The 14,527-nt window shown below is 47.8% G+C and overlaps 1 pseudogene; it reads left to right on the top strand.

The window, feature by feature from the left end:
* The first annotated feature begins 12,790 nt into the window (after nt 1–12,790).
* On the top strand, nt 12,791–12,908 carry LOC134945494 (5S ribosomal RNA; annotated as a pseudogene).
* Nucleotides 12,909–14,527: the final 1,619 nt, after the last annotated feature.

Raw genomic sequence — 14,527 nt, 5'->3', positions numbered from 1 at the left:
AGACCTCCTGAAGCCAAAATAGGTAGCGGTGCATCATTGCACGCGAGTCCTGGGAAAAATGGTAGCTTCCTACGAAGCAATCCCATTAGGCAGGTTCCATACAAGAACTTTTCAGAGGGACCTGTTGGACAAGTGGTCCGGATCGCATCTTCCGATGCATAGGCTGATAACCCTGTCTCCAAGGACCAGGGTATCTCTACTGTGGTGGCTGCAGAGTGCCCATCTTCAAGAGGGCCGCAGGTTCGGCATACAGGACTAGGTCCTAGTGACCATGGATTCCAGCCTTTGAGGCTGGGAGGCAGTCACACAGGGAAGAAATTTCCAGGGACTTTGGTCAAGTCAGGTTATTTCCCTACACATAAATATTCTGGACCTGAGGGCCATTTACAATGCCCTGAGGCCGGCAAGGCCTCTGCTTCAAAAACCAGCCGGTACTGATCCAATCAGACAACATCACGGCAGTCGCCCATGTAAACCAACAGGGCGGCACAAGAAGCAGGATGGCGATGGCAGAAGCCACAAGGATTCTCCGATAGGCGGAAAATCATGTCTTAGCACTGTCAGCAGTGTTCATTCCCGGAGTGGACAACTGGGAAGCAGATCTTCTCAACAGACACGACCTCCACCCGGGAGAATGGGGACTTCCTCCAGAAGTCTTCCAATAGGATTGTACACCATTGGGAAAGGCCACAGGTGGACATGATGGCGTCCCGCCTCAACAAAAAGCTATAAAAGATATTGCACCGGGTCAAGGGACCCTCAGGCGATAGCTATGGACGCTCTGGTAACACCGTGGGTGTACCAGTGGGTTTATGTGTTCTCCCCTCTGCCTCTCATACCAAAGGTACTGAGAATAATAAGAAGGCGAGGAGTAAGAACGATACTCGTGGATGGCCAAGAAGAGCTTGGTACCCAGAACTTCAAGAATTTATATCAGAGGACCCATGGCCTCTGCCACTCAGACAGGACCTGTGGCAGCAGGGGCCCTGTCTGTTCCAAGACTTACCGCGGCTGCGTTTGTCGGCATGGCGGTTGAACGCCGGATCCTGAAGGAAAAGGGCATTCCGGAGGAAGTCATTCCTACGCTTACTAAAGCCAGGAAAGAGGTTACAGCAACTCATTATCACCGCATATGGCGAAAATATGTTGCATGGTGTGAGGCCGAAAGGGCCCCAACAGAGGAATTTCAACTAGGTCGATTTCTGCATTTCCTGCAAGCAGGAGTGACTATGGGCCTTAAATTGGGTTCCATTAAGGTACAGATCTCGGCTCTGTCGATTTTCTTTCAAAAAGAACTAGCTTCAGTACCTGAAGTTCAGACATTTATAAAAGGAGTGCTGCAGAGTCAGCCCCCGTTTGTGCCTCCTGTGGCACCTTGGGATCTCAACGTGGTGTTGAGTTTCTTAAAATCACATTGGTTTGAACCACTAAAAACCGTGGATCTGAAATATCTCACGTGGAAGGTGGTTATGTTATTGGCCTTGGCTTCTGCCAGGCGAGTATCAAAGTTGGCGGCTTTGTCTTGTAAAAGCCCTTATTTGATTTTCCATATGGATAGGGCAGAATTGAGGACTCGTCCCCATTTTCTCCCAAAGGTGGTGTCAGCGTTTCACCTGAACCAGCCTATTGTGGTGCCTGCGGCTACTAGGGACTTGGAGGACTCCAAGTTGCTAGACGTTGTCAGGGCACTGAAAATATATGTTTCCAGAACGGCTAGAGTCAGAAAATCTGACTCGCTGTTTATCCTATATGCACCTAACAAGCTGGGTGCTCCTGCTTCTAAGCAGACTATTGCTCGTTGGATTTGTAGTACAATTCAGCTTGCACATACTGTGGCAGGCCTGCCACAGCCAAAATCTGTCCATGCCCATTCCACAAGGAAGGTGGGCTCATCTTGGGCGGCTGCCCGAGGGGTCTCGGCTTTACAACTTTGCCGAGCAGCTACTTGGTCAGGGGCAAACACGTTTGCAAAATTCTACAAATTTGATACCCTGGCTGAGGAGGACCTGGAGTTCTCTCATTCGGTGCTGCAGAGTCATCCGCACTCTCCCTCCCGTTTGGGAGCTTTGGTATAATCCCCATGGTCCTTACGGAGTTCCCAGCATCCACTAGGACGTTACAGAAAATAAGAATTTACTCACCGGTAATTCTATTTCTCGTAGTCCGTAGTGGATGCTGGGCGCCCATCCCAAGTGCGGTTTATCTGCAATACTTGTACATAGTTATTGTTAACTAAATCGGGTTATTGTTGAGCCATCTGTTGAGAGGCTCTATTGTTTCATACTGTTAAGTGTGTTTCATATCACGAGTTGTACGGTGTGATTGGTGTGGCTGGTATGAGTCTTACCCGGGATTCAAAATCCTTCCTTATTGTGTACGCTCGTCCGGGCACGGTACCTAACTGAGGCTTGGAGGAGGGTCATAGTGGGAGGAGCCAGTGCACACCAGGTAGTCTAAGATCTTTCTAGAGTGCCCAGCCTCCTTCGGAGCCCGCTATTCCCCATGGTCCTTACGGAGTTCCCAGCATCCACTGCGGACTACGAGAAATAGAATTACCGGTGAGTAAATTCTTATTTTTTCTCCCAATGGAAAACGCCCAGGAACTCCAGAGCATGGTCAAGGACCTGCTGAAACCAAAAAGAGTGTCAGTTCATCAATGCACTTGAGTATTGGGAAAGATGGTGGCGGCCTACGAGGCCATTCCGTTCGTCAGGTTTCATGCAAGAACTTTTCAGTGGGACCTTCTGGACAAATGGTCAGGGTCCCATCTACAGATACATCAGAGGATAAGCCTGTCCCCCAAGGCCAGGGTCTCTCTCCTGTGGTGGCTCCAGAGTGCTCACCTTCTAGAGCAGGGGTGGGCAATTATTTCAGCTGGGGGGCCACTTAACACTTCCAGTGAATAGTCGAGGGCCACACACAAAATATCTTGTAAATCGGGTCTGAACTGCACCGCAATGTGTAGGCGCGTCAGTCCGCAGCGACGGGATGGTACGAACAAAGCGATCGCACGGGCGATCGCAAGGTGATTGAGAGGAAGAGGACGTTTGTGGGTGGCAGTTGACCATTTTAGAGGAGTGTCCGTAAAAACGCAGGCGGGACCTGGCGTTTGGAGGGTAGGTTTCTGACGTCCGCTCCGGTCTCGATCATCGCACTGGAAGAGTAAGTCCTGGGCTGTGCAGAGACTGCACAAACTTCTGTTTGTGCAGCTCTCCTGCACCTGCGATCACACCCCTGCACAGCGATTACCCCCTCCCCCTGTAGGCGGCGACTATCTGATCGCAGCAGTGCAAAAATCGCCTGCTAGCGATCAGGTCTGAATTAGGCCCATAGTTATGTATATAACAATAAAAATATAGTGTGTGTGTATATATATATATATATATATATATATATAAAACACTATAAAAACATACACCACAATATACATTAAATACGTAATTTTTAATGGGCAAAATACAAAATGTCTAAAAAAAAGTAATCCAGTAATAAAAAACAAAAAAAAAAAAAAAAAAAACAGTCCCCTGGACCCATATAGCAGTCTCTACCCCCCTCCTGCTGGACCCATATAACAGTCTCTATCCTCCCCTAAACCCATATAGCAGTCCCTCTCCTCCTAACCAACACTCCCCTCCCCTGAACCTATATAGCAGTTTTTAAAGTTAAGCATAGATCCCTTTACCTTTTTTCACAGTGGCAGATCCACTGCCCGCTGCCTGATCCCCGCTGCCCGCTGTGCCACACGGAGTCGCTGCTGCTGCTGCCTGCTGCTCGCTCCTGCCGTGGCCCTGCCCCCCGTGCCGCCCAGCGCCTGACCTCACAGTGGAAATCCCGGTCAGCAGACCCAGTGACGTGACCGGGATTTCCTCTGCGGCGCTGCTTCTGGGAGCTAGGTAGCGCAATGACGAGCGGCTCAGCCAGTCGGGCCGCTTGTCATTGCACACTGGTGTGGGACACTGGGGCCGGACAGGATCGGTTCGCGGGCCGCATCTGGCCCGCGGGCCGCACGTTGCCCACCCCTATTCTAGAGGGTCACAGGTTCGGCATTCAAGATTGGGTTCTTGTGACCATGGACGCGAGCCTCCGAGGATGGGGAGCTGTCACACAAGGAAGACATTTTCAGGGAATATGGTCAAGCCAGGAGGCTTGTCTACACATCAATGTGCTGAAATTAAGGGCCATATACAACGGCCTGCAACAAGCAGAGAGTTTTCTTCGCAACCTACCCGTTCTGATCCAATCGGACAACGTCACAGCCGTGGCGCATGTAATCCGCCAGGGCGGGACAAGGAGCAGAGCAGCAATGGCAGAAGCCACCAGGATTCTTCGCTGGGCGGAAAATCATGTAAGCGCTCTGTCAGCTGTCTTCATTCCGGGAGTGGACAACTGGGAAGCAGACTTCCTCAGCAGATACGATCTCCATCCAGGAGAGTGGGGACTTCATCAAGAGGTCTTTGCAGAGATAACAAGCTTCGGATGTATTGTTCAAGGTCAAGGGACCCTCAGGCAGTGGCGGTGGACGCACTAGTGACACCGTGGGTGTTTCAGTCGGTCTATGTGTTCCCTCCACTTCCACTCATCTCAAAAATATTGAGAATCACAAGGCGAACAAGAGTGCAGACAATACTCATTGTTCCAGATTGGCCTCGAAGGGCCTGGTATTCAGATCTTCAGGAAATGATCGCGGAAGATCCGTGGCCTCTTCCTCCCAGGGAGGACCTGTTGCAACAGGGGCCCTGTGTGTTCCAAGACTTACCGCGGTTACATTTGACGGCATGGCGGTTGAACACCAAATCCTAGCTAGAAAAGGTATTCTAGGGGAAGTCATCCCTACTCTAATCAAAGCTAGGAAGGAGGTAACGGCGAAGCATTATCACCGTATCTGGAGGAAATATATTTCTTGGTGTGAGGCCAAGCATGCTCCTATGGAGGATTTTCAGCTGGGGCGTTTTCTCCACTTTCTACAGACAGGAGTGGATATGGGCCTTAAGTTAGGCTCCATTAAGGTGCAGATTTCGGCCTTATCTATATTCTTTCAGAAGGAATTGGCTTCTCTCCCAGAAGTCCAGACTTTTGTAAAGGGAGTGCTGCACATCCAACCTCCTTTTGTGCCCCCAGTGGGTGCGTGGGACCTTAACGTGGTGTTACGGTTCCTTAAATCACACTGATTTGAACCTCTTCAAACGGTGGAGTTAAAATTTCTCACTTGGAAAGTGGTCATGTTGTTGGCCTTGGCATCTGCGAGGCGGGTGTCCGAATTGGCGGCTTTGTCTCACAAGAGCCCCTATTTGATTTTCCATGTGGATCGAGCGGAGTTGAGAACTCGTCCTCAATTTCTACCTAAGGTGGTTTCGTCGTTCCATATGAACCAACCTATTGTGGTGCCTGTGGCTACGGGTGACTTGGAGGATTCCAGGTCCCTTGATGTAGTCAGGGCCTTAAAAATTTATGTAGCCAGGACGGCTCGGGTTAGGAAAACAGAGGCACTGTTTGTCCTGTATGCGGCCAACAAGGTTGGCGCTCCTGCTTCTAAGCAGACGATTGCTCGCTGGATCTGTAACACGATTCAGCAGGCTCCTTCTATGGCGGGATTGCAGTTACCAAATTCGGTAAAGGCCCATTCCACTAGGAAGGTGGGCTCTTCTTGGGCGGCTGCCCGAGGCGTCTTGGCTTTACAGCTTTGCCGAGCAGCAACTTGGTCGGGTTCAAACACTTTTGCAAAGTTTGATACCCTGGCTGATGAGGACCTCATGTTTGCTCAATCGGTGCTGCAGAGTCATCCGCACTCTCCCGCCCGGTCTGGAGCTTTGGTATAATCCCCATGGTCCTTATGGAGTCCCCAGCATCCTCTAGGACGTAAGAGAAAATAAGATTTTAAACCTACCGGTAAATCTTTTTCTCCTAGTCCGTAGAGGATGCTGGGCGCCCGTCCCAGTGCGGACAATTTCTGCAAGGCTTGTATATAGTTGTTGCTTACATAAGGGTTATGTTACAGTTGTGATCAGTTTCTGACTGATGCTGTTTTATTCATACGGTTAACTGGTTTGTATATTCCTTGTTGTACGGTGTGGATGGTGTGGGCTGGTATGTATCTCGCCCTTAGATTAACAAAAATCCTTTCCTCGTACTGTCCGTCTCCTCTGGGCACAGTTCTTTAACTGAGGTCTGGAGGAGGGGCATAGAGGGAGGAGCCAGTTCACACCCATCTAAAATCTTAGAGTGCCCATGTCTCCTGCGGAGCCCGTCTATACCCCATGGTCCTTACGAAGTCCCCAGCATCCTCTACGGACTAGGAGAAAAAGATTTACCGGTAGGTTTAAAAACTTATTTTTTATTCCAATAATGCAACGGCGATAAAAACACATATTGGCTATTATGTGATAAAAAGACACGCAAAATAAATAAATAAATTTGCAGTTATCATTATTCCAAATGGCAATCAAAACAACACTAACTAAAGGAGACACCTAAAAGTGTTCTATACACACACTAACTGCATTCTATATAACACACACACACACACACACACACACATAGGGCTGTAACACACGCAGCGGTTTCTCCCGGATGGCAAAAAGCCGGACAAACTTTGTCCGTCTTTTTGCCATCCGGCATAGTCTTTAACACACAACGGCTTTGAGCCGTGTGTGATGCTGTGCGCATGCGCAGCAGCAGACACGGCTTGGGAAAAAAACTTGTGTGTGAAAGCTCCCCTTCACACACACGGTCCACTGCCTTCAAAGACAGCACGGCCCCCGCCCGGCAGCCGGACCTTCCAGTGGATATTTCCGGCTGCAACACAGCAGCCGGGCCGGGGCCGTGCAGTGTGAAAGGCCCCTACCCCTCACACTGATAACTACAATACAGGCGCGTGTGTTTCAGCCCATACTGTAGGTGAAGGTCCCACCTAGGCAATTTGGATTGGTCACTCTCACTAATCACCTACAGTATGGGGGTAATTCAGACCTGATTGTTGCTGTGCGTTTTCGCACAGTGGGTGATCAGCAATAGACTGCGCATGCATATGCACCGCAATGTGCACGCGCGCCTGCAAACAACAGGCTTCGCTGGTCAGCAATAGGCTGCTGCAAAAATGTAATTTGCACGGGCGTTCGCAAGGTTGTTGAGGTACAACAGTAAGTGAACGTCAACTTCATGATTTTTTTTCTCCACTATGAAACAAAGGGGGTAATTCAGACCTGATCGCACGCAGGCGTTTTTTTGCAGTGCTGCGATCAGGTTGTTGCCACCTACAGGGGGAGGGGGTAGTTTATGTCTAGGGGTGCGAACGCTTGTGCAGAGAGCTGCACAAACAAAAGTTTGTGCAGTCTCTGCACAGCTCAGGACTTTCTCAGCTGCTGCGATGATCCGGCCAGGAGCTGACGCCAGGAATCCTTCCAAACGGCTGGACACGCCTGCGTTCTCCCGGACACTCCTTAAAAACGGTCAGTTGACACCCACAAACGACCTCTTCCTGTCAATCTTCTTGCGATTGCCAGTGCGATCGCTTTCTTCATTAAATTCGTCGCTGTCCGACGGTCCCCGTCCTTGTCGGCCAACGCGTCTGCGTATTGCAGAGCATACGCATGCGCAGTCCAGATCCGATCGCACCGCTGCAAAAAAACTAGCGTGCGATCGGGTCTGAATGACCCCCATAGTACCATGCTGATTTTTTTGTATACCTTTGTTAAGCACCTAAAACTATTTGGGATATGTAATGTTGATTGAACTTAGCGTTTTTAAGTATTTTCGAAAAATGTTCATCTTTGCCATAACTCGAAACTTAAGGCAGATAAAGCGATTTGGTTTGGTTTTTTGGGATTCAGGAGGAGAAGTTACCTTAGGGGTGCAAATTTTGTGGTGATTCCTTAATAAACAACTATCATACTTCAAATAAACTGGATAAAGAAGTCGAGATTAGTAAATAATTTATTAAATTGAAAAATCAATATTTAATAAACTAATTGTCAGACAGTTGAGATATTTGGTAGAAATAGTTGTTTTAACATCCTCTCTTAACTAAAAAAAAAAATCATAAAAATCTGAGATGGGTGGTGGCCACGCCTGGTTGAACTGACATGGAATGACCCAACACACAATTGCAGATTAGCAGTTTGCAACAGTAATAGATATAGGGGGTCATTCCGAGCTGATCGCACGCTGCCGATTTTTGCTGCGCTGCGATCAGGTGTCTACTGTGCATGTGTATGCACCACAATGCGCACGCGCGTCGTACGAGTACAATGCGGATCTTTGCTGAGCTATGGATTTAACGAAGAGTCCATACGCATAGCCGATCGCAAGAAGATTGACAGAAAGAGGGCGTTTATGGGTGGCAACTGACCGTTTTCTGGGAGTGGTAGGGAAAACGCAGGCGTGTCCGGGCGTTTGGAGGGTGGGTGTGTGACGTCAATTCCAGCACCAAAAAGACTGAAGTGATTGCAAGGGCTGAGTAAGTTTAGACCTACTCTGAAACTGCACAAAATGTTTTTGCAGAACTCGGCTGCACAGGCGTTCGCACACTTGCAAAGTGAAAATAAACTCCACCGTGGGCGGCGACTATGCGTTTGCATGGCTGCTAAAAACAGCTAGCGTGCGATCAAATCGGAATGACCCCCATAGAGCAGGATGAATGGTGCACTGCTGTGCAGAGCTACAGTAACAGCCAGCAACATCACATACAGACTGTGGGATGCCAGTGCCGATGAACCTGGACCTCTGCATCACTAAGTGTGTAGGGAATATATATGAAATCTCGGCAGACAGGATACCAGCTGTCAGTATACCGACAGCGGCTGCGGCATCCCGTCTTTCTGAATCCCAACAGCGTGGCAGCGAGTCCCTTCACGGGTGGAATACCCAGCAGTGGTCTGGATTGCGGTCGTCGGTATTTCACCGGGTGCCGAGATTGCGGTGTCGGTCTCCTGAATGCCGGGATCCCAGAACCCGGTATTTTAACTGCATCCCAGTTTGTAGGGTAGCTGGCAGGCCCATGTCATGGAGATAAGCTGTGTGATTAACAGTGCACAGCATACTCACTTAATTTGGGGAAGTGTGAGTATACAAAGATGAGGCACAGAAAATGTATGTCACAGAACCATACCCAGCCAGAGCAGAGGAGGACCAGGAGCATCATAGCAGCGGCAGTGCTCTGTCGGAAGTGCACTGACTGAACTTGCTGGTGAGGTCCTGGCATCCATGGGCGAAACGCGTCTTCCGGAGCTTCCACGGCGGTAGTGGCTGCCGGACCCACTGAGCATACCTCCCCAGCTTCCGGAGCCCTCACAGAGGCAGCGGCAACGGGACAATTCCAGCACGCCTTCTCGGCGTTGGTGACAGAGAGGCACTGGTAACATGCGGCTCATTAGCGGTGGTAGCGGCATTCGGCTGCAGCTCCCAGTGCAACACAGCCGCCTGCATTATACACACAGTCTCCCCTTCACCACCTTCTTACCCCAATATACTGCACCTCCCTTTAGGCCTCTTTATCTATATATACACAATACTTTAATGCAGTGATTTTCAACCTTTTTTAACTCGCGGCACACCGAACAATATTTTAAAATTGCCAAGGCACACCATTCGTTCCCCACAGAAAAAAAAACAAAAAACACACATTGGCCCTCATAGTAAAAAAAAAATCCATACATACATTGGCCTACACAGAAAAAACAATCACATTGCTCCCCACATAAATCCTATTGCTTCCCACATGAATTATTCACATTGTTCCTTCCATAAATCCATAAATCCTTATTCTCCCCACATGAATTCTATTGTTCCCCACAGGAGAACTAAAATAACAAATATTAGCCCCTACCGGTCAGCTGTCCTCCTCCCTGTCCCTCAGTGGCGGGGGTTGTTCATAGTGGAGTGCTGCGAATACCGAGCAGCGGGTGGTCGGGCAGGTGTGGAAGTGGGTGGGCAAGGAAAGCTGTGTATGCAGGCAGGAACTGGAGGATGTGTATGCAGGCGGGTGAGCTGGCTGGGTGGTGAGACGCGGCGGCGTGACCTATGATATCACACCGCCGCGTCTTCAAGGGATACGTCACGGCCGGAGCACGACTGAACCTCTAAGAAGAGCCCGGTCCAACAGTTCACTCTGAAGGTGCAGGAAGCTGCTCTGGCTCCGCGGCACACCTTGCAACTGGTCGCGGCACACTAGTGTGCCACGGCACACTGGTTGAAAAAGCCTGCTTTAATGTGTTAAGGCCACTGGACAGCATCATCACCAGCGCAGACATATATGTTTAAAAGTTAACTATTTTTGCAGTGTTAACACTGGGCATTCCCTGAAGGGCTCTGGTTTTTGCTATCCACGTATTTATCTACCTATACCGAGTCTGGGAGGAGGTGCTGGCAAATATGTGTAATACCAACACCACCCATTTTCTGAAATGTGCTGATTTACATGGGTCTGCTCAAATATAATTAGGATGCTTTCTTCCAATGGTGTTGTTATTCATCCACCATTGGTCTGTATATCGCAAACTGTCCATATATTTTTTATAACTTATGCAACCCTCCACAAAACAGTGTTGGTCATGTAATACATGCTAACAATTATTCTTTGGAAGTTCACAAATAGTATACAAATTCTGAACCTCTACAATGCAGATAATATGCACCCTCTGATAGGTGTTGTAACCTATGAGTAAGTGCAAAGCAGACAGGATAACTTCTTATTGGTCTGTGTGTGGCATACTGGAATGTTAGGAGACAAGAGATATTGGAAAGTTCCAAAAGCCATTTAATTCTTATCAGTGAGTGGGGGAGTTTTATGGCCCCAAAACTAATTCTGGCAGACCCTGCCACATCTAGGGGGTTAGGACAGGAAGTGCAGGGGGATTTTAGAAAAAGGAACAAAGCACAGGACAGTGCAGTGTGAGCTGAAGACAGAGATGGAGGGCACAGGCTAGTGTCCAGGAGAAACGCAGTCTGGGGACTGTGGAACAAGCATCTATAACTCCACAGTCCCTGGCATTATGGAACAGCATGTAGGTGCTGCTAGGAAGAGCAAGAGATATCCAGATTTGCAGTGTGAGAGCAGCTACAGCATGAACAATCAGTGGAAGAAATAAAGGGGATCCTCACCTTCAGGGGTACCCAAGAAGCAGGACGGGAGGTGTGAGTCTGCGGGAGAGGATGAGCTCACAACTTGGCGTCCGCGAACAGGATCGGTACCGAAGATTTATTTGACAATTTGGGGAAAACTTTATTGGGAGGGGCCCATGAAAGCCACCTATCTCTTCTGACCCAGCAAACTGGGGAAGAAAGGGCCGGCATGGGCAGGTTCTTAGTGTTTGGCACAATTGCCAGAAGATGTTAGAACATTCATGATCATCTGTGACCCAGGACTGTAATTCAGAGGAAAAAGGCAGCAGTATATGTGATTTGTGTTTCATGTGATGTTTTGCATGCCATGTTTTTCTGCTCATGTGATTGTCATATTGTGTGTTTGCATGCCATGTTTTTCTGCTCATGTAATTGTTATATTGTGTGTGATATATACTGTAATTATTCTTGTTTATTGTGTGTTATGTTTTGACCTTGCTATAGAGTATAAGAGACTGTTCCTTGCTAGACTTTTTGCAAGCTCATAGGTATATTGTGTGGGGACACGCAAGATTTTAGCAGGGGTGTATGTGGCATACTGGAATGTTAGGAGACAAGAGATATTGGAAAGTTCCAAAAGCCATTTAATTCTTATCAGTGAGTGGGGGAGTTTTATGGCCCCAAAACCAGTTCTGGCAGACCCTGCCACATCTAGGGGGTTAGGACAGGAAGTGCAGGGGGATTTTAGAAAAAGGAACAAAGCACAGGACAGTGCAGTGCAGTGTGAGCTGAGGACAGAGATGGAGGGCACAGGCTAGTGTCCAGGAGAAACGCAGTCTGGGGACTGTGGAACAAGCATCTATAACTCCACAGTCCCTAGCATTATGGAACAGCATGTAGGTGCTGCTAGGAAGAGCAAGAGATATCCAGATTTGTAGTGTGAGAGCAGCTACAGCATGAACAATCAGTGGAAGAAATAAAGGGGATCCTCACCTTCAGGGGTACCCAAAAAGCAGGACGGGAGGTGTGAGTCTGTGGGAGAGGACGAGCTGGGTGAGTGATAGGAAATCACGTTTGGCGGAAGGCCCCCAGTAACGTGTCCATGAGAGATCCCGTTTAGATAGAGCCCCTAGAGAATGGGGGAGAGCACACTGAAATTAATCTCAGTTTGCGGAAGCCGCACTACTGATTCCCAGAGACTGCGCTGGTATGTACTGTACTGTAATGCTGTCACATCACTGTTAATGCTGTTATTGCCAGTGAAGCAAATGAAAGGAGATGTAACCTGATGGAACCCATATGAATATTATGCTGGAGAGAAGAAAAAGAAGTTAAATGTTACTGTCGTAATAACCCTGTCTGAACTGTGAATAAACTGCTTGCTTATGTGATGAAAGGGCCTGGTGTGCAATGCTTTTTAAAATCACTGATGGACCGGCCGCTGCCCGGCTATCACATGTGTATCGCAAATAGTCTTCTTTTCTGAATTCTACACAATTCTCCTCACACTAGTGTTGGTTTTTATCTCTCCATTTATATCTCTCCCTTACTTTTTCTGGGACTCTCATTGGTGATCCAGTGAGTCTACTAACCTACAGCAGTTTTTCAACTGGTAGGTGAAGACCATCTGCCTAACAGCAGATCCCATCTTTCACTTTAATGGGTCAACTGACCAGGCATTTTTTCGTGAACTCTCATCAATGATTCTGGAGAGACCCTAACAGGGACACCTACGACCTACTATCATCCCATACTGCATATGCCCAATCTCGTCCGATCTTGGAAGCCATACAGTATTGGGCCGAGTCAGTACCAGGCGGGAGACCACCTGGGAATACCCGGTTTAGTAGGTTGTGTTTTTGGGAAAACTGTGATCTAACATTGAGAGCAGATTCATCTGTATTGTCCTCTTTATACCAGCTATCATCATCCTGACCTTAGTCTTGCAACCAGTGACACTGGTCAGATCTGTGACCCATTGACATTCTTGCATCACGTGTATTAACTCACCTCTGTATTGATGATCTAGATGATGCACAAAAAAGGAAGAGGGGTCCTTTTTTGCACCTTTATGATTTACAGCATTAATAGAATACATCAATGCGATACTTATTTATTTGTAATGTTTGCATGACCTCTGTTGGTATGACACAGGCCACTTAGAGCGAGTATTGGGTGATAACAAGTACTCTCCTGCCCAAGAATTCGATGTTCACTTCACCAAGACACGGTGCATCTGAACACCATTGGTGTTAATAAGCATCTTTTGGACCACAACACTTTTACACGGTCTGCTTACTCGGTTTATGACCATTTAGGTTAGAATATATAAAGTTCGGACCTTGGCATTGCATTGTGTAAAGAGGTGTACTCGCTGTAGTCCAATTCAGGACCTGTATCTTAAGTATGGATATTCCCGCTGCCCCCGCCGTGTCACTATTTTTCTGATATTCATCAGTATAATCAACCCTCTAGGGGACTACTTATTTTAACTAAATATATTAAACGTTAAGCTTTATCTTGGTAATAAATCTTACTCATACGAGTTCAACAAGTTGTTTGTATTGAAGAGTGCGCCAAACCAGCAAAGTCCTCTCTTTTCTCTTTGTTTGTATTTGAGGTCCTGGATAGGTCACCTGATCATCACTGAGGCAGATGTAGAGATGTAGTAGCTGCCTCCCATGGTCCTTTATCTCTGTGGTATTATTGGCCGCTGCGGAGCACCGCACCCCCGCGCCAGTCAGTTTCTACTATCACAAGGGAAGCTGAGCTGGATGCGGCCTCACTTGTGTCTTCCTGGAGCACTACAAAATTTGTTTGTTTTGACTATAAAAATTATTTGAAGAATACAAAGGTGACATTTATAATATATCTACATAGTATTTTCCAGATCATTTTTAGAGTCAAAACTCTGCAGTATGACAGGTGAGGCAGTGGCTCCCCTGACTGCACGTCCGATTGTGTGGTCTGCCAGGCAGAAACTAGCAGAGAATACTGAGACTTGCAGTTCTACACCAGGGATTGGCATGCAGACAGCCATTATGCATACTCCTAACTGGGACAAACCTTTTTATTGCATAGTTTATGAGGAAGGAGACCACTCAGTGCTTGACAGCTAAGCGAAGGAAAACTGATACATATGTGAGGTGATAGAGTGCTATGTTGCATACACACTCACACTGTATGTCAGTGTTTCCCAACAGCGGTTCTCAAGGCACACCACTAGGCCAAGGAACTTATTCAGGTTGGATCACAATTGACGATCCAACCGCAAAAATTACAATGATGATGCGGCCGTAGTTGTATGGATGGATTATATAGAAATTGGTTGTTTGCCATTAACTGTTAAATGTGATTTGCAGTAGAACTTTAAAAACGTGAGATGCCAATAAGACTTGTTGAGAGCACCATATGTTGCCTTGTCTCCAACACACAACCAGTCATATTTCATGGGACAGATTCATTGGGTGGG

Source organism: Pseudophryne corroboree, chromosome 1 (assembly GCF_028390025.1).
Source record: "Pseudophryne corroboree isolate aPseCor3 chromosome 1, aPseCor3.hap2, whole genome shotgun sequence".
NCBI classification, from domain to species: domain Eukaryota; kingdom Metazoa; phylum Chordata; class Amphibia; order Anura; family Myobatrachidae; genus Pseudophryne; species Pseudophryne corroboree.
The sequence above is the reverse complement of the archived record's forward strand: the minus strand, read 5'-3'. Positions and strand labels throughout refer to the sequence as shown.